The 23,759-nt window shown below is 46.8% G+C and overlaps 1 protein-coding gene across 1 annotated transcript in view; it reads left to right on the top strand.

Moving 5' to 3' along the window:
* Specc1 (sperm antigen with calponin homology and coiled-coil domains 1) overlaps positions 1-23,759 on the top strand; it is a 258,219-nt gene that overhangs the window by 38,439 nt on the left and 196,021 nt on the right. Inside the window, exon 2 of the mRNA XM_051180438.1 lies at positions 244-328. The gene's annotated coding sequence lies outside the window, so the exon portion shown is untranslated. The remainder of the gene's footprint in view (positions 1-243; positions 329-23,759) is intronic.

The raw sequence follows: 23,759 nt of genomic DNA, 5'->3' as shown, positions 1-23,759 counted from the left end.
GTTGAAGAAGTTCCCTTTTATTCCTAGCCAGCTGACATCTTTACATTTTTAATTTTGGAGAAGTCTAAATTAAGTATGTGGGACCCAGACAGAGAGAGATTTGACTTTGCATCACGTATGTATGTGAACTTGTAAGTGTGTGTGAGAGGGGGTGGGGGAGAGGGAGAGGCGTGGGGAGGAGAGCCCGCCTGCTTCCTGAGCAGGCCTTGCCCAAGTGCTCGCTGAATGTGGTTTTCCTCCCAGGCAGCAACTGGCTCAGCATAGTGCAGAGGGCTCACTGACTGAGGGCAGCAGCTCCCAGGACCAGAGAGAGGCCAAGGGCTTTGCGGTAAGTACAAAGCTGTTGTTATTTAAGAGTGGAATGGAATCTTAGGAGATGGCTCTGGCTGGCATTGCATTCTGTTGTGTGTGGACCACAGAAGCAAACACTACACGTATGCTTTGGGGGCTGAAAATGCATTTGAAACTCATATACTATCTTGGGAGGAACAGTCTTCTTGTGAGTCATTTTTTTTTACCCCATCATGCAAAGTCAGGGTGATTCATGCTAAAGTTACTGTGTACAATTCTGCCGAGAAGCCTTCTCCTTGGATGCTAGTCACTAGAGTTGCAGAGCTCTCTCCTTGTAAATAGGGAGACTGAGCCTGCTTGCTGTTTTCTTTTAGAAAGAAACCCCTAGCTAAGGTTCTTGGTCCACAGAAGGATCTAGAGTATGTCTCCTTGGAGTGTGGAGTGTGACCTTGCATCTAGTGGAGAGGTAGATTCTATCCCAGTGCTCAACATCTGGGCCATGATGTTCTGGGGTCTGAAATCCAGACCTCAGAATTTCAAAGGCATGGCAGGACAATAGTTGTGGCTTTTTAAAGGAAGCTATGTGTTCTGTGGTTTCTTCTGTGACCCTCTCCCTGGACCCTGCAGAAGCCTGTCAATACTTTGATATATCTTTCAAAGGAGTCTGGATTTCTATTCTTAGTTTCTACTCTGTTCCCTGGAAATGCATCTTGGACTTTGATTTTCTTTTCCGGTCGACTCTTAACTTTTTCTTGGAATGATTTAGCTCAGTAGTTTGGGGGAGTTCATATTATAAGTTGCAGAATGCATCCTGCCTTTCAGAATGCAAAGGTGAGGGTGTAACTCCGAAGTCTCTGCTGGAGTGTTCATCCAGGTGGTAACTCTTGTCGCAACACAGCACCATTCTCTACACTCCCTGTGTCATATGGGTCTTTTTTGAGAGTAGCTGGGCTCTGCCTTTGAGGACCTTCCCTTTGCCAAACGAGTTACCGTCAAGTGCCATCTAGACAGAAACTCCTAAAGGCAGAGGAGAACTGCAAAATGAGCCACACTTGGCTTTCATTTAAACTCTGGAATTGGAAACGAACCCTTGTATGTAAGCTATCCTTCCTTTTTTGAAAACTGTTTTATTTCTTTCAAATGTTAGATGACAAAAGCAGTATCTTGGCGTTCTCACCCTGGAACAGGCAAAGCTGCCATGTGCTTTGCAAGTGCTGTTCCACCCATTCATTGCTCACAGTGGCCCCTGGGGTAGCTCACTCTGGGGCCTTCACTTCACATGTGAGGAGGTGGAGGTAGGGCAAGGCCATGCAGGCAGGGGATGGTGCAGTCCAAATGGGGAGTCTTGTCTTAACTTCCTGGTCCAGAGCTATGCACAACAGTTTGCAATTGGAAGTTAGCAGAAACAGTGACTGGCCCACACTCCTGGTCAACTGTGAATATCTCAATATTTCTAGGTGGAAGCGAGCATAGGAGTATTTTAGTGTTGCGTGCTCTTACAGTTGTTTTAAATAATGCAAAACATCCTGTTGTGTGATCATCCAATAAATTAACTATTCTGTTTCTAAAAAATAAGTTAAAGAGAGAGAGAGAGAGAGAGAGAGAGAGAGAGAGAGAGAGAGAGAGGGAAAGGAAGGAAGGAAAGAAGGAAGAAAAAGCAAGCCAGGTGTGGTGGCACACGCCTTTAATCCTAGCATTCAGAAAGCCGATCTCTCTGAGTTCTCAGCCAGGACTACATAGTGAAGCTCTGTCTCAATAATCAATCAACCAATCAATTAAAATTAATTGAAAAAATAAAAAATTTAAAATTAGGTTGCTTTGCTTGTCCTCTCTCCCTCCGCCTCCCTTCCACCCTGGCTTTTTCCCTCCCTCTCCCCTCCCTTCTTTTCTTCATTCCTTCTGTTTCTTGCATTATAAATAACACTTCAATAATTTTCTTTGGTCAAAGAATGTTCCCCATGTTTGTGGATTATGCCTGTACATTTGCCAGTGTGGGATCACTGGGCCAAAGGGTGTGAACGCTTTGCGTATGTCACAGGGCCTGAACACAGAGCCTAGCATGAAGTGCAAACTGTACCCCCACCCACTTCCGCAGCTGCTCCAGACCTGGCGTGACTTTTTTTAATGGTGCCCTTGGGAACATTCCATTTTAACTTCATCTGTTTGCCACCATGGGGATAACAGCGAGTGAAGCAGAACATCTTCATGGTCACAAGCTTGTTTTGACTGTTTTACACCCATCTTGATACTGCTGATTTTCATGACATTTTAGAGGAATATATGTGATGATTAGTCTTGAATGTCAAATAGATCCAATCAGGGATGCCTAGGAGATTCACAAAGCATACTCCAGGCTTTCTGTGAGGGTGTTTCCACAGATGATTAGATGAGGATTCAACCTTATAGATGAGGAGTCAGCCTTAACCGATGCTTTCATCTATTGGTAGCTTCAGAATTGAGGAAACTTTGGCTCTGGTGGGAAGGTAGGAAGGTGGGAAGTAGGCCTGGTTGGAGGTCTACAGCCCTGAGGTGTGCTTTACTCAGGCAGGTCCTTCCTGTCACCCTTGTTCTGGTTCCTTCATGAGAGGAGCACCCACCCACCCCAACCCATTAGTGAACTGAAACTTGCAAAGCCATGAGTGCAAAGAGAGACTTTACTACCTTAGGCTGTTTCTGTCAGGTCACACATGATGTCTGTCATGTTTTGGCCAATTACTTTCCCGGCTCATTGTTAAACTTCTAAAGGTTTTTCATGGATCTGGAAAGATGCCAAGAGGTTAAAAGCCCTTCTTGCCCCCGTTGAGGGCTCTGATTCAGCTCCCAGCACACATTCCAAGTAGCACATGACTGCCTGTAACAGCAGTTCCATGGTGTCTGACACCTTCTTCTGAGCTCTATAGCCACCAGTAGCCAAGTGTCCATACCCACCCCCACACACACATGCATAATTCAAATAAAATAAATCTTAAAAATTGAATTTGGAAGGCTGGGTGGCGGCAGCATTCCAGACCTTTAATCTCAGCACTCAGGAGGCAGAGGCAGGGAGATCTCTGTGAGTCTGAGGACAGCCTGGTCTACAGAGTGAGTTCTAGGTCATCCAGGACTCCACAGAGAGAAACCCTGTCTCAAATAACCAAAGGGGAGAAAAATTAATTTGTTAAATGCTTGCTTAGCATTATACAAGACCCTGGGTTTAATCCCTATAACCCCTAAGATAAATAAAGTAAAACTGAATTATTGGAAAAATATGTGGCCATTTAACATTTTTCCCACAGTTGAATCTGTCTGCTTTTTCTGAATCTTCTCTTTTATGGGATTTATTTCCTTCTAGAATTTACTCAGCTGTTTGATGTGGATGGTAGATTTAAAGTGACATTTAAAAATAATACTGAACTGTTTTTCTAATATCATTTATAAGTAACCCCATCCTCTCTGACATATTTTTAAAGATTTCTGTATCTGTGTATGTGTATGTGTGTGTGTGTGGGGGGGGGGGGTTGTGCCTGTAGAGGCCAGAAGAAGTGCTGCATCCCCTGAAGCTGGAGTTACAAGTGGTAGTGGGTTGTCTGATGTGAGTTCTGGGAGTCAGAGTCAGACATTCTGTAGGAGCAGGAAGCATGCTCTCCGACTCTGCTTTTTAATATTTCATAACCCTTTGTTTTGTTTTGTTGAGACAGGGTTTCTCTGTATGGTCCTGGCTGTCCAGGAACTCGTTCTACGGACCAGTGTGGTCTCAAACTCAGATTCACCGGCCTCTGCCTCATAACCATTTTTATGCCTTTAACATTTTCCATTGTAAGATTTGAGATAATCTGGTGGTGTGTGTGCGTGTGCTACGTGTGTGTGTGTGTGTGTGTGTGTGTGAGAGAGAGAGAGAGAGAGAGAGAGAGAGAGACAGAGAGAGAGGTATTCTGCCTCATTAGCACACCATGGTAATTTATTCTTATGTGACATATAGGTAGAATGGAATATGTAAAGTAACTGTCGAAATAAGAAATTAGATAAGGTAGGTTTATGGAGGCAAAGAAATAAAACCTGCATTTTCAAACACACACATCACACACACACACAGAAAGTGTCTGGTGTATGCAGATGTGTAGAGTGTATGTAAATGTAAACAGGTTATATTGTATGCACAAATATGCATTACATATGCTTTATAGAGTCAAATGTGTAGTCTTTCTTGGCTTAAGAAAACCTTTCATGTGACCTGGAGACTGCACACATTAGGTGCATGATCTGGAGACGGCACACATTAGGAACTGCTGTACTGTAAAGGCAGGCTAGTGGTACACACATTAGGAGCTGCTGTACCGTGAAGACAGGCTTCTGGCTGTTGGAGAGAAGTGTGTTGGGCACCTTTGCTACAAAGACTGTTGTGTAATGAAGAAATTCCCTAATATCAGAAAAAAAATAAACAAGAAAAATGGGCAAAGTTTATGTCGGTGATTCCTGGAAAAAATACAGGAGGCCAATAAGTACATGATGTTCAATCTTATAGTTACAGTGGGTGTGAACATTCAATGCATTGCAATGCCAGCTGGAAGAACACTGACAGCATGAATAATACCAATGGCAAGAACATATGGAAGTGACTATTAGCAATCCTAACCCATAGGAACAAAAATTAGTGTAGTGTTTTTATTTGACAAATTAAAAAAAATATATCAAAATGTAAAATATGCATAATGCAACCCTTGATTTATCTTAGGAAATACCATGGACTTCTTGATTTGTCTAAGAAAATACCATGATGGCACAGGCCTTTAATCCCAGCACTCTGGAGCAGGGGTAAGGGCAAGTAGATCTTTGTGTTCAAGGGCAGCCTAGTCTATAGCCTGGTCTGAGTTCTAGACTAGTCATAGCTACATGGTGAAACCTGTCTCAAAAAGAAAAAGACAAGACCATACATTTTATGTGATTACTCATGTGTGCACGTGTGTGTGCACGCGCACATGCAGGTTTTGTGCATAGGCATCTGGAGGCAACAGGTTAGTTAACATCAGATATTTTCCTCAGTTGCTACAGGATCTTTCACTGCACCTGAAGCTCACTGATTTTGCTAGACTATGTAGCCAGCAAGCACCAGAGAGTGGCATGTCTCCACCTCTCCAGCAGTGGAATTCCACGCACATGTCACCATGCCTGGGAGCTGGGGACTGAACTCAGGTCTCCATGCTTGCATGGCAAGCACTTTGCTGGAGAGGCATCTTCCTAGCCAAGACTGTACAATTAAGAGTAAGGATATACAGTGTGATCAAATTTATGTTTAAATCCTCCCAGTTGTGTTAAGAAATGTTAATTATTTTATGTACGCATACAGATTCATTGTAAAAAACATTAGAAGTGCAGTACCAAGCTGTGTGTGGTATTACCTCCAAAGAGGGGCATAGACCCAGGGCAAGGTCTGTTTCTCTGTGGTGTGGATATACTTCAGTGTTGGAATTTTTTATGAGTTTGTATTTGTATATTTATGTAACATAAATAGACAGTCAGGAAGTCTCTCAGACCCATAGGCAAGGAGATTCTTGGGAACAGGATCCCAGATGTAGAAGCCTGGAGTTGGGAAAGTGGATACAGAGTTTAACAGCAGTGAGTATGTGGGAGGGGGTGGAAGCCTGAACTAGGTTATAGGAGAAGAAACAATGAACGTGTTGAGAAAGCTGGACACCAAGTACTGAAGGAGACTTGCTGGAGTGATGTGTGCTGGTTCTTCCCTGCTCTGTTCCCATTCTCAGGGGTAATGTGGTGACTACCTGCTGAGCTCAGCGGCTCCCCCACAGTCCCTATGTTCTTTATTTCATCGTTTAAAAGCTGCCACCCAAGACTCAAAATAACCCTTCATTCAGTTTCTTAATCTGTTTTCTGTTGCTATTACAGACGACGGGACACCAAGTACTTTATATATTAAGAAGCAGTTCTTAGTTTAGAGTTTTGGAGACAAAAGTACAAGCTGTGCGGCCCCATGCATTCAGCCTCTGCTGAGGGTTTTCTCGCATGGTAGATGGCATCACGGAGGGAGCTGGTGCAGTTCCAGGAGTCCTATGTTAATTGCTTCTAGAAGTGGCACCTCTAACCAACTAGCCATCTCCCATCAGGCCCCTCTTTTTCAAATTTTTGTTTTAAAATCTCTCCCTCCCTCTCTCCCTCTCTCCTTCCTTCCTTCCATCCCTCCCTCCCTCCTTTAGGACTTTTAGACAGGATCTTACTATTTAGTCCTGGCTGGCCTAGAACTCACTCTGTAGACCATAGTGGCCTTGAACTCACATAGGTCCAACTGCCTTCACTTCCCTACTGCTAGGATTAAAGCCCTGGACTTCAGTTGGCCTTGATTCTTTAAACAAGCAAGCAAACAAACAAACAACTATTGTACTGAGTCCAGTTTGTGCTGCTTACACACTCCTGTGTGGAGCCAGTCACTGGAGCACAGTCAACACATCAGAATCTATACCCTTAAGAGAATTGAGTCTCCTTGCCCCTCCGTGCTTGAATATTGACTGGTTTTATCTCATGCTGGTCTGGTGTAGGCAACTACAGCTGCCATGAACTCATCCATTAGACACTGCTTCTGCTTTGGTTTCCCCCAATCTATGGCTCTTAGAGTCTTCCCACCCCTCCTTCTGTGATGATCCCATTTGTGGTTGAGCTCTCTCCTGATATTTATTCTCTACACTTGGGTCTGTTGTGATTGACTGCTGTCCACCACACAAGGACACTTCTCCATTGAGGTCTGAGAGCTACGCCAATACGGAGATATAAACTTGGAGGGCAGTTGGATACTATGTCCGTTGAGCAGATTGAGTGATTTTACTACATCACCCCTGACAGGCCCTGCTTCTTAAAGGGTCCCCCAACTCAATGGCATCATACTGGGCACCATGCTTCTAGCACAACAGACCTTTGAAGGATGCTTGCAAACTGTTGCATCTAGTTAAAAACCCAGAAGACACTAGTACCTAATCTGAAGCAGGCAGCACCATGCCCTGGGGAGATAAGGATGTGCCAGAGATGCCAACCTGGGGAGGGGTCTAGGTCATGATGAAGAAGGGACATGTACACACAAAAGGTCATATCGGCGACTGTGAGTGTAGCTGTGAGGTCACCCTGAGGATGTGCTAGAGTTATGGGGGAGGGTCCTTTGGATATTGAGCCAGGAGGGATGTGAAGCTGTGGCTATTCTGGGAAGCACAGAATATATGCATGGTTGTTGGGGCCCCTCCTTGGCCAGCTGTCAGTCCCTCTCCCCCTCATGCTGATTCCATCAGTCTGGCTCTTCTTACATCATCATTCCTCTCTTCCACTCCCACCTCAACCTTTCTTTCTCTAGGGTCACAGAATCTGTCATCAATTCCTCTCCTCATGGTTGTTGCCACTGCCAGCCACCAAGACCTCTGCAGTTGCTCCAAACCAGCTTATGTTAATAACCTACGGAAACGCTAAATTACTGTGTGAGCAACAGGGAGAGTGAAATGAAGCCAAATGTAACAATTAAGATTGAAAACGCCCTGTTGGGAAAGCCGAAGGCAGGGTGGGTTTATAGTGAGGAAGGAAATGTATCAGCTGAGACATTAACCAGCAGTAACTGTGCTGTCGTTCAGTTCAGTACGAAGGCTGCCAGAGAGATGAAAGAAAGAGAGACTTGGGGATGCGTATTCATTTTAGGCAATTCTGAGAGTGCACGGAGTAAGCCAGTAATGCCTTACAACTTGGGGAGCAGGGGTCCCTCGAGGCAGGTCTGTGTGGAAGCCCCACCTGGTTGCTGCGTAACAGACTCCTCATGAGAAGAACCAGAAGGGCCTGAAATAGGCTGTTCTGCTTCAGAGAGTGAGCCACAGGTGGCCTTTCCCACCACCCCTCGGGGAAGCAGGCAGAGGAGCTGGGGAGCGGAAGGAGGGGCAAGTTAAAGGATGGGGTCCTGGGAGATGGATGCTCTTAGGTTTTAAGTGTCCACTGAGTCCAACATTGTGAGGACCTCTGGGGTACTCAGGCCTCCAAGGAACTTGGCCAGTCTCTTTCTGATGAGGTAAAGTAAATCCTTCTGGCTTTGTATGGTGCATGGAGCCTTGGAGGAGGATGGCCCTCCATGGGGAAATGCTATATAGCAGCTTTGATGAACCACCTTATGCTGATGTGTGATTTGACTGGTCCTGAGGAGGTCTGGGTCTGCCTGGCAGAATCAGGACAGATGATGTGGTTAGCATGACACCCCCTGCCCCACCTGCTGAGGTCCACCAGCAGCTGGCTCCTCTCCTCTGGCTTAGGTGTCTCCTTCCCTAATGCTGCTATCCCCCTCACCTCTGATGTCACCACCACAATGTTACCCAGAGGCTTTCTCTCCTGATTTGGGCATGTCCTTCTTGGGTGCCCCTTCCCCTTTTTTGTAATCTGTATTTTCTGTTCCCTATATTGGACCATGAACTCAGGTGGGAGGGATGGGGCTGACTTTGCCTGCCCTTCTGCCACGATGCCTGTTACAGTTTCTGAGGTACATGAGGCAGTCCCAGAATGCTAGCTAAGCAGATGAAAGAATGAAGCTGTCCAGCTGTTGTGTTTTTCTAGGGCCCAATCTTCCATGTCCCAGTGTACCAAAGCACAGGAAATAATAGGAGCCGATTTGCCTTCATCTGCCTCCCATCTCTTAGGACACATAGAACTTATAGACTGTGCCTGGCTTCGATTGGGTTCTGGAGATTCAAACTCAGGTCTTCACACTTACATAGCAAGTATTTTATCCATGGAGCCATCTATCCAGCACTGAGTGTTTTAAAATCTAGCCACTGGCCTTTAATATTCTTTTTTTTTTTTTTTTTTGTCTTTTTTCTTTTTTCCTTTGAGACAGGCTCTCTCTATATAGCTCTGGCTGCCCTGGAACTCACTGTATAGAGCAGGCTGGCCTCAAACTTACAGAGATCTGCCTGCCTCTGCCTCCCAAGTATATATTCTTTTGAGAAATATTTCTTCAAGTCTTTTGCCCATTGTTTAATCAGATTACTTGGTGTTTGTTTCAATGTTGAATTGAGTTCCTTGTCTACTCTGGACATAATGCCTTCTTGGATTATTTTATTATAGTTTTCAAATACTTTCTCCTGTACTATAGGTTGTCTCTTTCCTTTTTTTAAAAAAAAATATTTATTTGCATTGGTGTTTTGCTTATATATATTCTGTGTGAGAGTGTCAGATGCCCTGGAACTGGTGTTACAGACAGCTGTGAGCCATCATGTAGATGCTGGGAATTGAACCTGAGTCCTTTGGAAGAATAGCCAGTGTTCTTAACCACTTAGCCATCTCTTCAGTTTGTTCCTTTTTTTAATCAGCTAGCCTATTGTATGGTGGTGGATAATGGACCACAGGCCTTATAAACCCTAGGTATTTTCTCTACCACTGAGAAATTTCATTTCTTTTTTTTTTAAATTATAATATCGTACTGTGTGGCTACCCTGCTCTAACTACATACCACTGAAGGATATTTCTGGGGTTTGATGATGGCAATCAAGCCTCTCTGGACATCAGCATTGCTGAAGACATTTGTTTGAGTGCAATTTCATTTCACTAAGTCGGCACAAAGGAGTGGATTCTGGATTTTATGCCAGAATGTAGTTTTTATGAAACTGCTTCATTGTTTTACAAAATGATTTTACCTTTACACAGGCAACAAACTTTTTCCTTTTTTTTTTTTTTTTTTTTTTTTTTTTTTTTTTTGGCTTTTGCTGTTTATTTGCACCCTCCCTTCCCCTAATTTATGAGTTCCTCCACTTCAGCAGGGAGGATTAGCACTGGCCAGCAGCCCAGCTGCCTAGCACTTTCTTGATGATCAGTGGCATTTAGCATCTTTTCTATGTCCGTCTGTTTGCCATTCAGATATGTTTGTTGCAGCCCTGCCATAGTGGTACATGCCTTTAATTCCAGCACTCTGGAGGCAGAGGCAGGAGGATCTCTGTGAGTTTGAGGTCAGCCTGGTCTACATACAGATCGAGCTCCAGGACAGCCATGGCTACACAGAGAGACCTTGTCTCAAAAACAAACTCCAAAACCAGGTATGTTCTTTGCTAAAGCGTGTGTTTACATTTTGATCATGTTTTCTTGAACTGTGCATGTTGCCGTCATTCTTATGGTTTTTATTTTTCATAATTGAATCTCATGAGCTCTTTGCAAGCCTAAAACTCAAGAGCTCTCTAGGTTTGTGTTTGCCTGTGGGGTGGCTTTTAGTTTCTTGGCAGCATCTTTTGAAGAACAGAAGTTTGTATTTGCCAGAACCCAATCTGTGAGGGTTTTTTGTTTTTATTTATTTATTTATTTATTTATTTATTTATTTATTTATTTTTTTGGTATTTTGAGACAGGGTCTTGTGTAGCCCGGGCTGGCCTCACTATGGGGCCAGTGTAGCCTTGGACTCCTGGCCCTCCTTGTCTCCATCACCTGGGCACTAGGAAGGTCCTAGATTTTATTTTACAGATCATGTATTTGGCCTTATACCAAAGGAACCTTTGTCTAACTTATGGTCACAAGATTTCTTCCTGTTCTCTCAGATATTTGCTGGTCTTAGATTTCAAGTTTTAGTCTGTGCTCCATCTTTAAATTGTACTGTGGAGTGGAAGCTGGGCTCAGGCAGGCTGCACCACCAGAGGCCTTCCCTCCAGGGCATCTGGGATGTGGGTGGGGACCTTCCTGAGGTGAAAGGAGAGCTGAGGGCTTGGGAACAGCACACTGTTAGGACTGGCTGTGTGAGCACTGTCCCCAGAGAAGGGAGTTAAGAAGAAAGGATGAAGGGAAGGGAAGCTTGTTCTAGAGTTTAGTGGCCTTAGGGAGTCCTGGGTCTGGGTGATAGTATCCCTGCAACTGCTGTGTCTGGGATCTGTGTGCCAGGAGGCTGACAGGAGTGGACAGAGGGAACCAGGGCCACATATGGAACGCTCAGTGTCTCCTGTCCTGAAATAAAGCTGGGTGGCTTTAGGATAGATCCATGTGCGCCCATTGAAGGTTAGGTGTGATCCTCATAAAAAGCCCACCCTCAGGAAAGGGGGCTGTTATATAACTGCGCCCCTCCACTCTGGGCACAGATCATGGAGCTGATTACTATACTTGCTGTCCCTGTAAAGTTACTTTGGGGGACTGTGCAGAGAGTGGGTTACAACCAGGTAATCCCAGGAGCAGCTGACAAAATTATCCCTCAGCGTGTGGGTTTTATATGTATTTAAAACACTATTCGATGCTGAGATGGGGCATATTGCAGGCACTGAATACATTAACCCTGCAAAGCACAGCAGTTGCTCTCATTAGCCAGCTGGCACTCCAGGAAGATAGCTAAAGCCTGTGGGTTAGAAGAAAGAAATTCAGGAATGCGAGAACAAAAAAGAAATAGCTGTGTTGCTGATTTCACTTTAATCCAGCAACAATGAAGACATCCAGGACTTGCAGTGCTCTGAGCAATGGCAGCCACCCACAGCCCTGTGCATGTGTGAGGGCTAGACTTTCACCGTTCACCAGGGAATGGTGGGTGTCCTCGACACTTGGGACACCACAGTGACAATGTAGCTGTAAATGAGGTCCCATGATCCTCCATGTCCATAGAAACTTCAGCTATATTCTGCCTTCCCTTGCTGTTCAAGGTTGATCCCCAGGAGTGATGTTAATCACTACCCAGGCTCCATGTGGCTTCTGTTCCCAGCCAGGACACTTGCTGCCTGTGCTGACTGTTGTCTTTGTGTCCACTGCACCCAAGGCCTCTGCTGTTCCCAGTCCTGCAGGCACCTCCGTGGCTTTGGGGACCATCGACTGGAGCTACCCCTGGCACATTGCTTTCACCACTTGGGCAGTGTCACGGCTGCCACGACGCTCCTTTGTGGCTTCAAGGTGTTGGAGCCAAGTTGCCAAGGAGTCCCGAAGGCATAGGGAAGCATGGTGGGGAAACTCTCCTGAGGAAACAGCTCTTTCAGTATCTTGAAACCCAGTCCCTACCTCCCTTTCTAATCCTAGCCTGGGAGTGCTCCCAAGAAGCCTTGCAGCCTCACATGGACAGGCAGACTCCATTGGTGATTCTTCTCCACCTGATAGGAGGCCTTCATGAATGTGTCAGAGACTGTAGGACTCAAAGAAATGTCCGTCCTGGAGCAGGAGGCAAGAAGAGCCAAAGACCAGTCTTGTCCCTTTCTCTTGCAGTTCTGAGTTCCACCACACTCAGAATTTACTTTATCCGATTGCTTATCTCCTCCTGAGAGGAGTTTGTATGTGTGAACACACACACACACAGAGTCAGCAATCAAATTAGCCTGGGCATTTGTTCAGTGACCCCCTCCCCATAGCGTTCTCTGCCTGCATTTGATGTAAGATAAGGATGAGTTGGGGTGGGTAGCAGAGCTGAGTGTGTGTCTTCAGGGGGTAGAGAAGGTAGTTGTGGTTAAAGTATCAGAATAAATGAGCCATCGTGTGACCTGTCCTGTAAAGCTTACTGTCTAGGTAGCATGTTCCCTCCGTGGTGACAAGTTGATATGGGCTCTCTGAATCTGAAGGGGTTATAGCTGGGTATAGCGGCACACACCTATAATCCCAGCATTCCAGGAGCAGGGAAGCATCTTTCTTCCTTGCTGGCTCTCTCTCTCTCTCTCTCTCTCTCTCTCTCTCTCTCTCTCATCTCTATATCTATCTATCTACCTATCTATCTATCTATCTATCTATCTCATCTGTCTCTTGACAGCTCTGGCTGGCTTGAAATTCAGAGATTTTCCTTGCCTCCTTAGTGCTGGGAGTAAGGGCATGGACCACCACGCCCTGAGAGGACAGTGATTTTGAGGTCAGTGTGGGCTACAACAACAACACAGTGTGGGTGTGGGTGGGATGCTTCTGAAGTGCCCTGCTTCCTTTACTTCTGAAGGCGGTCTTGATTTTTGTGAACTCTCTTGTGACCTTCATTTGCAATAAATTCAGCATGGGGCAGGCACGTGGCATGCAGGCTGCCCATTCTGGGGTTGTGTTGATTTCTCTACTGATGTCTTCCTGTGGTCAGAGGGGCAGTGGGGAAAGACAAAAGCAGTGGATGTGGGATGCCACGGCCTCCGTGAAGTCACAGCTTCTGACTCTCAAGCTGTGCTGACGCAGTGCAGCTATGATGTTTTGCAGGAGGCAGACGATGTCTGTTTGGTCAGCCTTTTTGAGGGTACCAAACTGTTCTAACCGTGTAACAACTATTCCAGAACATATACAGCTAGCATGCTGAATGCACATGCTTAAGAATCCTATGAGGGGAAACATTTCATTCTGGAAAAAAAAAATTTTTTTGCCCCTTCCTGTTTCCAGTAGTTCTGAATTTTCCCCCCCCTGGGGTGGAAAGGTACCTAAGTATACAGTTATGAGTAAAAAAATAAGGGACAAGGACCAGGTATTAGCAACTTTCCTGTTTTTATTTGTGTGCTAATTTTTAGTATATATGTGGGATGTGAAGCATTAATGCAAGTCAAAATGTTTCAATGAATGCATTTCAACAGTGCAACTTTGTAACGACCATAAATAAACCTGTTAAATTAAATGCTAACATTTGAAGTTTGAATTTAAAAAACTAAATTCCTTCCTTCCTTCCTCCTTTCCTTCCTTACTCTCTTTCTATTTGAGGCAGGGTCTCACTATGTAGCTCTGGCTGTCCTGGAACTCTGTGTAGACCAGGCTGGCCTCGAACTCAGAGATCTCCCTGCCTCTGCATACCAAGTGCTGAGATGAAAGGCATTCACCACCAAGCCTGGATATAAGTAAATTTCTTATTGATGGAAAAAGAAAAAGGAAAACTAGTGGCTGTGGTGAGGGAGGGTGGCCTCCCCTTGTGGGGAGGGGCTCTTGTTACAGAGGGTCTACATTAGCAGTGCAGTGGGCAAGGTTTGTCCCTCCCTTTAAGTGTCAGTAGTTCAGGTGGAAGTGGAGGGCAGAGGGTTTGTTCTGGGTGGGGCAATGTGCCTCTAAGTCCTTGCATTGTTTCTGACAGGAAATATTGCAAAATGAGACAGATTTGGCCTGTTGTCTTAGAAGCTGTGCCTCTTGTCCCAGTTTACACAGGGGTCTCAGGAACAAAGAAAAGTATGAATTCAGTACCCAGACTCGAATCATGAATTAGTGGTTCTGTAAACCTTTGGTTACCACCAGTCCTCACCTTTGGAAGCACCTACTTACTATATAAATTCATTCATTGTATTTCTATTAAGACATCTGATTATTGCCATCACAAACTGGGTCAGCAAGATTTCTCAGCAGTGGACATCTGCAGCCAGGCCTGAAAACCCAAGTTCAGTCTCTGGGATCCACACGACGGAAGAAGAGAATAGATCCCTGCAAGTTGTCCTCTGTCCTCCACACATGCATTGTGGCATGCACAAAGAGCAGATAAAAATGCAGTTTTAAAAAAGAATTTTAAAACCCCATAAAACGTAGATTGTTGTTGAAATGATAAGGAGCAGTGGGTTATTTTTAAACATTTGGCACAGAATAACTTTAGGAACTATTTTCTTTTTTATGTAAATTAACCCATTTATTACAGGCCAGGCAGGCCTCAGATGTAGCATTTCCATTGGTCGTTCGGCTCCTTCAGTCTTCTAACAGCAGACTTCAGTGTGAGGACAGGAGTAGTGTTGTAAGTCCAGGCCCTGCCATCCACTGTTTCCATGCAGGAACCTCTGTGCCAGATGCCAGCAGCTCATCTCTTCATCTTGTTCTTGCCACAGAAGCAGCAAATATGCTTGGTGTGCTAGCGGATTTCAATTTTCTCCACCATTTTCCAGAGGAAGGCACCATAGCAGGTCCCATATTTTCTGATGATCCCAACCTTCGTGATGCATTTAGCCATGTTGCCAGAACCTTGGGAACTATTTTAAATATAAATATAAATGTGTGTGTGTGTGTGTGTGTGTGTGTGTGTGTGTGTGTGTGTGTGTGTGTGTGTGTTTTGGTGGTACACCTGTGGAGGTCGGAGGACAACTGAGGGGAGTTGGTCTCTCTTTCCATCATGTGGGATCATCCAGGGATCAAATTCAGGTGGTCAGTCTTGGTGGGAGGTGTCCTTACCCTCCAAGCCACCTTACCAATATGAGTTAATGAAATTTAGTTTTATGATGTACATGGCTGTGTATCAATATGAATTACTGCTGATAACGAATGGTACCAGAATATTTGATAGCTTTAGCAATGGTGTTCTCGTTCTGAGAGCAGTGTGGGGCTTCTTGTCTGGGCCTGTCTAGACTTTCCTGAGGCTTTTAGAAAAGGCTTGCTAGTGCGTTCTGGTTCTGCTTTGTACTTACACATTAATTGAGCACCAACTTAGTAACCCTACCCCATTGTGGGGCCCTGTATGTGGCCTAGGTGCCTTCTGGGAGCTCCAGAGCTGAGTGGGACAAGAGCAGGGAGCCACTCACCTGCACATCCTCTTTAGGCTGTGATTGTGTGGCCCTATTACTTTTGGGTCTGTGGCAGCCAAGCACGGCATGATAGGAGCACGTGGCAGAGGGAGCTGTGCATTTAGTGTCCAGGAAGCAAAGCAAGAGGAGGGAAGGGGCAGAGTCCCAGTGTCCCCATCCAGGATCCAGGGCATGTTCCCAGTGACTTGGTTTTTCAGAAAGGTTTCACTATGTCCTATTAGGAACACAGGCTGGAGACCAAGCCTTCAACACACAGACTTTTTGTGTGCATTTATAACCAGAGATTAGCACCATGTGATTGGGTGGGGGCCGTGCAATGAGAGGTGATCAATGACAGGTATGGATGACAGCACTAGTCGTGGTTTGTCAATAAAGGCTTTGAAGAGATAACCTAGGGACAGTCAGCCTCCCAGAGGAAGTGTTCTTAAGCAGAGATGGGACCCAGGATGAGCAGACCTGATATGTGAGCATCTGGGGAATATTCAGAGAGAGAGCAGCAGGTACAGGGGGAGCAACGGGAATGGGGGTAGTAGCGGGTACAGGGGAAACGGCAGGTACAGGGGGGAGCAGTGGGCACAGGGGCAGTGGGCATGGGGGGAGCAGTGGGCATGGGGGAGCAGTGGGCACGGGGGGTGGTGGGCATGGGGGGAGCAGCATGTATGGGAGGCAGTGGGCACAGGGGGCAGCGGGCATGAGGGAGCAGTGGGCACGGGGGGCAGTGGGCATGGGGGAGCAGCATGCATGGGGGAGCAGTGGGCATGGGGGGCAGTGGGCACGGGGGGCAGTGAGCATGGGGGAGCAGTGGGAACGGAGGGCAGTGGGCATGGGGGAGCAGCATGCATGGGGGAGCAGTGGGCATGGGGGGCAGTGGGCACGGGGGAGCAGTGGGCATGGGGAGCAGTGGGCATGGGGGGCAGTGGGCATGGGGGGCAGTGGGCATGGGGGGCAGTGGGCATGGGGGAGCAGTGGGCATGGGGGACAGCGGGCATGGGGGGCAGTGGGCATGGGGGGAGCAGTGGGCATGGGGGAGCAGCATGCATGGGGGAGCAGTGGGCATGGGGAGAGCAGTGGGCATGGGGGAGCAGTGGGCACAGGGGCAGCGGGCACAGGGGCAGTGGGCATGGGGGAGCAGTGGGCATGGGGGGGAGTAGTGGGGAGGGTGTGGTCGCAGGCACAGAATTCGTAGGGAGAGAACAGTTGTCTCAAGGAGCTGAAGCAACTTGTTTGGCTAAAGTGGAATGATCAGGGATTATTAGCTGGCATTGGGGCCAGGCTGGGCATGGCTTTTTATTCCAAATGCAATGAGAAGTGAGAGGCCAGCGTGTTCTGTGTAGGCTGTGACACAGTGTAATTGTGTGTGTGTGTGTGTGTGTGTGTGTGTGTGTGTGTGTGCTTCTTTGCTGGCACTTGAACCCATAATCTTGAGTGTACACAGTACACACACACTCTACCATTGAACAATACCCCTAACCCCCATTGTGAGCTGTGCTAGGTTTTCCATTACTGTGACAAAACAACTGAGATAAAAAATTTAAGAGACTAGGCTGGATGATTTTATGTCAACTTGACACAAGCTAGAGTCATCTGAGAGGAGGGAGCCCCAATTGAGAAGATGCCTCCATAAGATTGGGCTGCAGGCCAGACAGTGGTGGTGGTGGTACAGAAGCAGGCCTCCTCTGTGAGTTCAAGACCAGCCTGGTCTACAGAGTGAGTTTCAAGATAGCCAAAACTACACAGAGAAGCCCTGTCTCGAAAAACAAAATAAAACAAACAACAAAAAACAACAAAAAACCCAAAATAAAGAGAGGATTGGGCTTCGGGCAAGTCTGTAGGACAACTTTATTAGTGATTGATAGGGAAGGGCCCAGCCCATTGTGGGTGGGGCCATCCCTGGGCTAGTGGTCCTGGGTTCTGTAAGAAAACAGGCTGAGCAAGCCAGTAAGCAGCACGCCTTCATGGCCTCTGTATCAGCTCCTGCCTCCAGGTCCCTGCCCTGTTTGAGTTCCTGTCCTGACTTCAAAGTCTCAGTGATGGACAGTCACCTGGAAGTGTAAACTGAAATAAACCCTTTCCTCCCCATGTTGCTTTGGTCATGGTGTTTCATCACAGAATAGTGACCGTGGCGAGGACAGAGAGAAAAAGCTTATTTGGGTCCATAGTGGCAGGGGTTCCAGGCATGGTTGGTTGGCTAATTTGCTTTTGGCAGAGCACGATGGTGTGGGAAGTGTGTGTCGGAGGAGGCACCAGCACTTGCTGGCTTCCCCCTTTTCCAAGCCTGTTGGATGGTGCCACCCATTCAGAATGGTCTCCCTCATTTGTCCCTCGTGCCTGGAAATGCCCTCACAGATAAAAATGCCCCTTAATTACCCAGTGTAAAGGGCTTTGTTTGTTTGTTTGTTTCCCTTTTTGCAGTGCTGGTGCTTCAATCCAGGGTCTTTTACACGCCAGGCAGGCACTTGACACATGAGCTGTGTCTCCAGCCCCGTAATGTATTTTGCTGTGATACCCAGAATGGACTAAGATGGTGAATGAGGAAGAACAGCGGCCCAGGATTAGGTGCGCAGTGAAAGGTGGTGCTGCCTTGCCTGCCTCAGGGAGTTAGCAGCCTTCTTATTCCTTAGTTTGAGGTGTAAACTGTAGATGCCGGTGGCTCCCTGGCAAGGGAGCCAGGAACATGAACGATAGTAAGAGGAAATGCTGCTCGTTATGCTGGCTGGAGGTGTTGATTAATACCAGCTTAAAAACACGGATAAATGAAGGGTTTTAAAGAAAAAGTGACTGACCCCAACTGAACCTGTAGAAGTCTGGCAGGAATACAGGGAGGGATGAGCAGGGTATTGGCACAGGTTTCTGCTGGGTACAAAGGCCTATCAGAATCACTGCGGGGGCCTGGTCTGCCCATGTGTACAGCTGTGGATTTGAGAAATGAGAGCCTAGGGCAGAGTCCAAAATGATGCTGAGGGTCAGGGCTGAATGGCTCAAAGAAAGATGGTGCTGAAGACAGATAGGGAAGCTGGGGGGGGGGGTGAGACTGGTTATGAGGAACTGTTCAGGACTCTGCTAAAGCTTGTGGTAAACAGGCAGTCCCCATGTGGATGCCCTCTGGGTAGGTTTGCAGATCTGTTGGGAAGGTGGATAAGGGGACAGACTGCTTAGGAGCCCCTAGCAGCCCTTTGTGGCTAAAGAAACAGATTCTAGAAGAAGGAGACTTAAGTTCACTTTGGAGGGTGGTTTTTAAGAGAACCAGCCAAGGGAGCTGGGCGGGTGTCCTTGGTTTCCTGTGTTTGTGCCATGTCAGGCCACCAGAGACACTGGGCTCACACTCCAGCCTCGCTGGCAGCCTGTGGGGAGGGGAGAAGTGGCTTCTATGAGGCGTTCTTTCCCCCAGCTGCATCCTCTGCATCTTCCGGATCCTGGTCCAGCTCCTTCAGACCCTAGCTGCCTCCTCCACTGACCCCCTGCAGGCTAGAGGAGCGTGGCTAATAGCCCTAGAGTTCCACAAACTCTGCCGTGCCCTCATTCCTCTGGGCTCAACTCAGTTTCCCAGCAGGCATTCCAAGCAGAGGTGGAGGCCTGCACCAGATGCCCCAAACCAGGACAGAACAAATGTGCCTCAGGATGCTTCAGCCTGAATAAGCATGAAAGCCTCCGGCTCCCTCTCTTCGTCTCACTTTGTTCTGCCGAGTATTCTTTAAAACTGTTCCCAAAGAAAGGGCTCTTGAGGGATTTTATTTCCATCTCCTTTTCCTGCAGCTTTGTCTCACTCACATCAATTCTCTGATGTGAAGCCACATGATAAGTAAGGAAATAACTACCCATTAGTGGTCACCCCACTCTGCGGGCTGCCAGCTTCTTGGCTTGCTTTGGAGCCAGAAGGACACCCCAGACTAGTGGTTCTGAGCACTTGATCTCAATATAGCTGCAGATTACGGCCTCTACCACCACCTGTGTTTCATATTCACGACTGCCCCTGCCTTGGTTTCTCATTCCAAGTTATGCCCTGTCTCTGTTACTTTGGGTTCCCACCCTTGGCGGAGTGCCGTGACTCCCGAGTTCCTGACAACATTTCTTCTCAGTTTGTGATATGCCAATGCTCCAATGGCTCCTGTGTAGCCTTTGTCTGCGGATGGGGCCAGTGAACCCCAGTTTTCAGCATCTCTTCAGATGCTGCGTGGGAAGCTTTTCTGTTTCCTATCGACCACGAAGGAATTTGAAGCTATCGGGATGATTTCTTTCATCTCCAAGCCACAGGAAATAATCATTTTGGAAGCATTTCCTGTGACGCCGCTAAAGTCTGAGGGCAGTTCACGGTTCTTCTGTGTTCCACGGGGAGCTCAGCAGGTGCCTGTCCAAGACCCTGCGACCTCGATGCTTCTTCCCTTGAGGCATTACATTTTGGCTTAGATGCTTCATGGCCGTGGGATTCCTTCGGTGGGTAGGATGCCCAATGGTACCTCTAGCCTCCATTCAATAGCCCCCCCCCATCAAGTTGTGCCATTGTGAATGCCTTGTGTTCCCTGGGAGCAGAGTCATCTCAGGCCCGAAACTGGCCCATCCAAGTGTCTGGAGAAACTTAATACCGTCCTAATAGTTAGTCTTTGGCTAGATATTTTCAGCATGTTGGTCCCTGGTGCTGCACTTCCTGCCGGGTCCCATGGTAATTGAGTTATGAGCACATTCCTATTTTCTTAGTTCTCCAGATTGAATGCTTTAGCTTTCTGCTTCCTACTGCTTATTGTGCTTGCAGCTGAGACCTGAATGCCCTCCCACTCTTGGAGACTCATTATTTTCTGTTCATCTAGAATTCTTTCCCTGTTGCCTTCCAGTTTTCTTGCCTTAAAAGGGAATTAAGGATAAGCTTCCCCACCCCCACCCCTCAGCTAACCCCAGCACAGGCTGGGAAGACTACAGTTCCTAAACTTTGCTGGGCCAGGGTACCTTTTTGTATTTCCCTGTTGTGTATCTCCTCCTCTCCTCCAGCCTCGCCTCCCTTTCCTCTTTCTCCACTACTTTATGCTTTATGGGAGACAGTTTAACTGCAAGTCATACACTGTTCTGAACAGGAATGACTCTTGGCATCAAAATAAAATGCTTGAAATTTCAAATTGAAAGCCCCCCTGGGAAGACCTTTCCCCCATGCCCTCCTTCCTTCTCCCATTCCTTCTCTCGAATGAGTTCCTAAATCCCATGGTAATTCGTTCATTGATTTGGTCCTTTGTATTGCTTAGGAGGAGTTCAAGATTTCAGAAAATTAAGACTAGAAACTCTTCTTGTTCCCATCTGGCTACCCTGTGCTTGGCCAGAGGCCACCTATTTCTTTCCTGTTACTAATTCACATCTAGAAGAGAGCCATTACTCAGCAAGTGTGCCTACCTGTGTTTATCTTGTGGCAGCCCAGATTTTCTAAAAATGAACCAAAGACTGTAAGGCCTCCGCCTCTGTGTTTATTTTCCTCTCCACTTCTCCATGTCCATATTTCCAGATGAAAACAGGCTGTTCTGTGCACAGAAGGAATACTTGCCTGGTATTCCTGGCAGCCCCCAAGTCCTGAAGCTTTAATTGATCCATGGCTGTGCATTGTCGAGCTAATAAGTAATGACTGGGTTGACATAGTTGCCAGAAGGTGGCTTGTATTTGTGAAGAGTCTTCTGTGTGTCCTGCATGTGATGTACATCTTCTCTTCAGACCTTCATTGTTTGTGAAGTCTCCACTGGTCACGCTTTCTGATGATGAGAGGCATAGAGTTCAGACATGCGCAGGCTCCCAGTCATCAAGGAGCTAGGCCTTCTGGGGGCTTTGATCCATAGACCTCTTGTTTCTCATGTGGACAGAGGTTATTCGGATGGCCTGTCCACACCTGGTTTCAGTCTTGGCTAGAGATGAGTTCTGTGTTCTAGGCAAGCAGCTCAACCTCCTTGAGTCAAAGGAAATTTCCTCTTCTATATAGCGGGAGGGTTGTAGTTTGTTAGAGCTGAATAACTGAAAGTTACTGCTCACAGTTGTGGAGGCTGGCAAGTCTGAGATCAGGGCCAGCAGATTCAGTGTCTAATGAGAGCTCTCTGTCTGGTGCATGCTGTCACCTTCTCATGTCTCCCCACTTCGTGGAAGGGCAAAAATGCTCTCTCAGGCCATTTCTGTAAGGACACTGGTCCTTTCTGAAAGACTCGGCTCCCCTGACCCTAGTGTCTCCCAGATGTTCCACTTCCCAACAGTACCACACTGGGGCTTTGGTTTCACCGTGTGAATTTGGGGGACACCCAAGATTCTGACTATAGCACAAAACAACACCTCCAAGGGTTGGGGAAATTTAAGGAGCCATCCACATGGGGCATTTGCCAGCTCCTTCTACTCAAAGTGGAATGGCATAGCAGCTATCAGGTCACTGTAGCATTTATGGAACCAGCTGGTTCTGTGTGTCAGAGAGCCAGGAATAGGGTGAGTGCTGAGCGGATGGTGATAGAAGCAATGGGAGGTTGGTTGGATGGAAGCCTGTGGACAGGATGGACCCGTAGTGTACTCGCTCCCTGTCCAGCAGGAGGCTTCCCTGGAAGAGGCAAGACCAATGTTAGCCTGAGCTATACAGACAGCTCAGGGGATACATCTCTCTCAAGTCTGTTTCAGAAGAGTCCAAGGCTAGGAGTGGCCAGGGACTGTCAGGGTTCCAGGATACAGAGAGAGGACCTTCATCAGGGTTGGAGTGGAGGACGAGGTGAAATTTAGTGAGTTCTTAAGACATGGAGCCTGGGGGACAGACACCACGGCTGCCTTTCCATCGGAGGCACCCAGGGACTCATCCTCCTTCCTCACACACTCCTTGCTGTGACTGTTTTGATCTCACAGAGCTGTTGTCATTTCTCTGTGCTGATGATCATGAGAGGTCACTCCTGGACATCCCATCTGGCACTTGTGAAACCAAGAGTGGTGGAGGTCCTTAAAAGTGATGAAGGATTTCTTACCTCACCTGTGCCTGGTTCGTAGCACTAAGGTACCAGAAAAACCAATGATCAGCAGCCCTATCCCAAACCAGTGGCTTCCAGGTCCCTTTTCTCATTAACTCAAAGAGTGAAATTCACAGACAATGGAAGAGTGAGTTTAGAAAGCAGTGTTAGTATAGGATTTTAGGTGGGAACTTGGGGGGGGGGGAAAGGAAGGCAGGACTCCTGTGTAGCAGAAGGGGGTCCTAGAAAATGGAACACCACCAAGCTGCCAGGCTAAGGGCTTCTTGAAGGATTTAGAGCAGCAACTGCTTGGGGAGGTGAACTGGTCAGTCTAATTGGTCTACCCACAAGGTGTCTAGATGCTTCGTTGTTTTGGTTATGCCTTCACAGATAGCATCTATGGTTCATTCCAATTATGTAAAAGGAGAAGAAAACTAATAAGAAACCAGACCAGGAAACAGAGCCCACTTCTGGCATTTCTGGCCTCTAGCCAGGACAAAACCAGACATTGCTGGCTTATGGTCCAGGACAAGAATGGTGATTTCTATCCCTAAACTGCCTGACCAGTTTTGATATCCTGCTCTCATCATTGGGGAATGACTCTTGGTTATAGTGGGTAGGAAGTTAATGATTCATCATTGAGCATTTTGACTTCTGAAAGATGTATTGGAAGAAAAGAGGTTGGCAGGTGGGTAAGTACAGAAGGGACAGCCACATCCAGTGAAAAAAGATTATAAGGGAAAAGAATGGCAGACTCAGAAAAGGTAGTGTGGATGCCTTGCCTGGGGACATTTATTTGTGAATAACTATCAAATTCAGAACATCGGAGGAGAGCACAGAAAGTGATGTGGCAAGAAGTGACCAGAGGATTTTTACAACAGAGCAAGCAACCTGCTAACTTTAAAATAAAAAAGGTTAAACTCCATGCAGGCCCTCAGCTCTGTTACCAGAAAATTAAGAGCTGAGTTTGTGTGTTTGAATTTGGATCAAGATTGATTGATTAACTGATTGAGTCCTCCTAAAATGTCAAGAAAATGATTGACAGGGCAAATGTCCATCCTTTTCCTGCTGCTTCTAGCTTCATGGTTTTCTTTTTTGGGAGTAGGTTAAAGGCATTTTCATTTTAAGGGTAACCTTGGCC

This window comes from Phodopus roborovskii, unplaced genomic scaffold (genome assembly GCF_943737965.1).
Source record: "Phodopus roborovskii unplaced genomic scaffold, PHOROB, whole genome shotgun sequence".
Taxonomy (NCBI): Eukaryota; Metazoa; Chordata; class Mammalia; order Rodentia; family Cricetidae; genus Phodopus; species Phodopus roborovskii.
The sequence above is the reverse complement of the archived record's forward strand: the minus strand, read 5'-3'. Positions and strand labels throughout refer to the sequence as shown.